The sequence below is a fragment of the Coffea arabica genome, chromosome 11e (genome assembly GCF_036785885.1).
Source record: "Coffea arabica cultivar ET-39 chromosome 11e, Coffea Arabica ET-39 HiFi, whole genome shotgun sequence".
NCBI lineage: Eukaryota > Viridiplantae > Streptophyta > Magnoliopsida > Gentianales > Rubiaceae > Coffea > Coffea arabica.
Window position 1 is genome coordinate 4,851,673 of NC_092331.1, and position 2,500 is coordinate 4,854,172.

Genomic DNA, 2,500 nt, shown 5'->3' on the forward strand with positions numbered 1-2,500 from the left:
GTCGTGCGGGCTAAGGTCCACCGCCAAGCCACGAGGGGCACCGTCGTGCTTTTTTCTTGCCGTCGGTGTGGCATCGTGCCCATGCCTCAGCCAACACAAGGCAACGGCCGTTGTGCGGGCTAAGGCCCACCGCCTAGCCACGAGGGGCACCGTCGTGCGTTTTTCTTGCCGTCGGTGTGCCATCGTGCCGATGCCTTAACCAACGCAAGCCCACGCCCGTCGTGCGGCCTAAGGCCAACTGCCTAGCCATGAGGGGCACCGTCGTGCATTTTCCTTGCCGTCGGTGTGGCCGTCGTGCCCAAGCCTTGGCCAACGCAGGGCAACGGCCGTCGTGCGGCCTAAGGCCCACCGCCTAGCCGTGAGGGGCACCGTCGTGCGTTTTTCCAGCATGGCTACAGAGGTTTACCCGTGGCCTTGGGAACAAAACCCCACGGCAGTCGTGCGTTTTTCTTGCCGTCGGTGCGGCCGTCGTGCCCATGCCTTAGCCAATGCAAGGCAACGGCCGTCGTGCGGCCTAAGGTCCACCGCCTAGCCATGAGTGGCACCGTCGTGCGTTTTCCTTGCCATCGGTGTGGCGTCGTGCCCACGCCTTAGCCAATGCAAGCAACGGCCGTCGTGCGGCCTAAGGCCCACCGCCTAGCCACGAGGGGCACCGTCGTGTGTTTGTCTTGCCATCGGTGTGGCATCGTGGCCATGCCTTTGCCAACACAAGGCAACGGCCGTCATGCGGCCCAAGGCCAACCGCCTAGCCACGAGGGGCACCGTCGTGCATTTTTCTTGCCGTGGGTGTGGCGTCGTGCCCATGCCTTAGCCAACGCAAGGCAACGGCCGTCGTGTGGCCTAAGGTCAACCGCCTAGCCATGAGGGGCACCGTCGTGCGTTTTTCTTGCCGTCGGTGAGCCATCGTGCCGATGCCTTAACCAACGCAAGCCAACGGCCATCGTGCGGCCTAAGGCCAACCGCCTAGCCATGAGGGGCACCGTAGTGCATTTTCCTTGCCGTCGGTGTGGCCGTCGTGCCCACGCCTTGGCCAACGCAGGGCAACGGCCGTCGTGCGGCCTATTGCCCACCTCCTAGCCGTGAGGGGCACCGTCGTGCATTTTCCCAGCATGGCTACAGAGGTTTACCCGTGGCCTTGGGAGCAAAACCCCACGGCAGTTGTGCTTTTTTCTTGCCGTCGGTGAGGCCGTCGTGCCCATGCCTTAGCCAATGCAAGGCAACGGCCGTCGTCCGTCCTAAGGCCCACCGCCAAGCCGTGAGGGGCACCGTCGTGCATTTTTCTTGTCGTCGGTGTGGCCGTCGTGCCCACGCCTTAGCCAACGCCGGGCAACGGCCGTCATGCGGCCTAAGGCCGCCCATGAGGGGCACCGTCGTGCGTTTTATTTGCCGTCGGTGTGGCATCGTGCCCATGCCTTAGCCAACGCTAGGCAACGGCCGTCGTGCGGCCTAAGGCCAAACGCCTAGCCATGAGGGGCACCGTAGTGCATTTTCCTTGCCGTCGGTGTGGCCGTCGTGCCCACGCCTTGGCCAACGCAGGGCAACGGCCGTCGTGCGGCCTATTGCCCACCTCCTAGCCGTGAGGGGCACCGTCGTGCCTTTTCCCAGCATGGCTACAGAGGTTTACCCGTGGCCTTGGGAGCAAAACCCCACGGCAGTTGTGCTTTTTTCTTGCCGTCGGTGAGGCCGTCGTGCCCATGCCTTAGCCAATGCAAGGCAACGGCCGTCGTCCGTCCTAAGGCCCACCGCCAAGCCGTGAGGGGCACCGTCGTGCATTTTTCTTGTCGTCGGTGTGGCCGTCGTGCCCACGCCTTAGCCAACGCCGGGCAACGGCCGTCATGCGGCCTAAGGCCGCCATGAGGGGCACCGTCGTGCGTTTTTCCAGCATGGCTACAGAGGTTTACCCGTTGCCTTGGGAACAAAACCCCACGGCAGTCGTGCGTTTTCCTTGCCATCGGTGAGGCCGTCGTGCCCATGCTTAAGCCAATGCAAGGCAACGGCCGTCGTGCGGCCTAAGGTCTACCGCCTAGCCATGAGGGGCACCGTCGTGTGTTTAACTTGCCGTCGGTGTGGCATCGTGCCCATGCCTTAGCCAACACAAGGCAACGGCCGTCGTGCGGCCCAAGGCCCACCGCCTAGCCACGAGGGGCACCGTCGTGTGTTTTTCTTGCCATCGGTGTGGAATCGTGGCCATGCCTTAGCCAACGCAAGGCAACGGCCGTCATGCGGCCTATGGCCGACCGCCTGGCCATGAGGGGCACCGTCGTGCGTTTTTCTTGCCGTCGGTGTGGCCGCCGTGCCCATGCCTTAGCCAACGCAGGGCAACGGCCGTCGTGCGGCCTAAGGCCCACCGCCTAGCCATGAGGGGCACCGTCGTGCGTTTTATTTGCCGTCGGTGTGGCATCGTGCCCATGCCTTAGCCAACGCTAGGCAACGGCCGTCGTGCGGCCTAAGGCCAAACGCCTAGCATCGTGCCCGTGCTTTAGCCAACGCAGGGCAATGG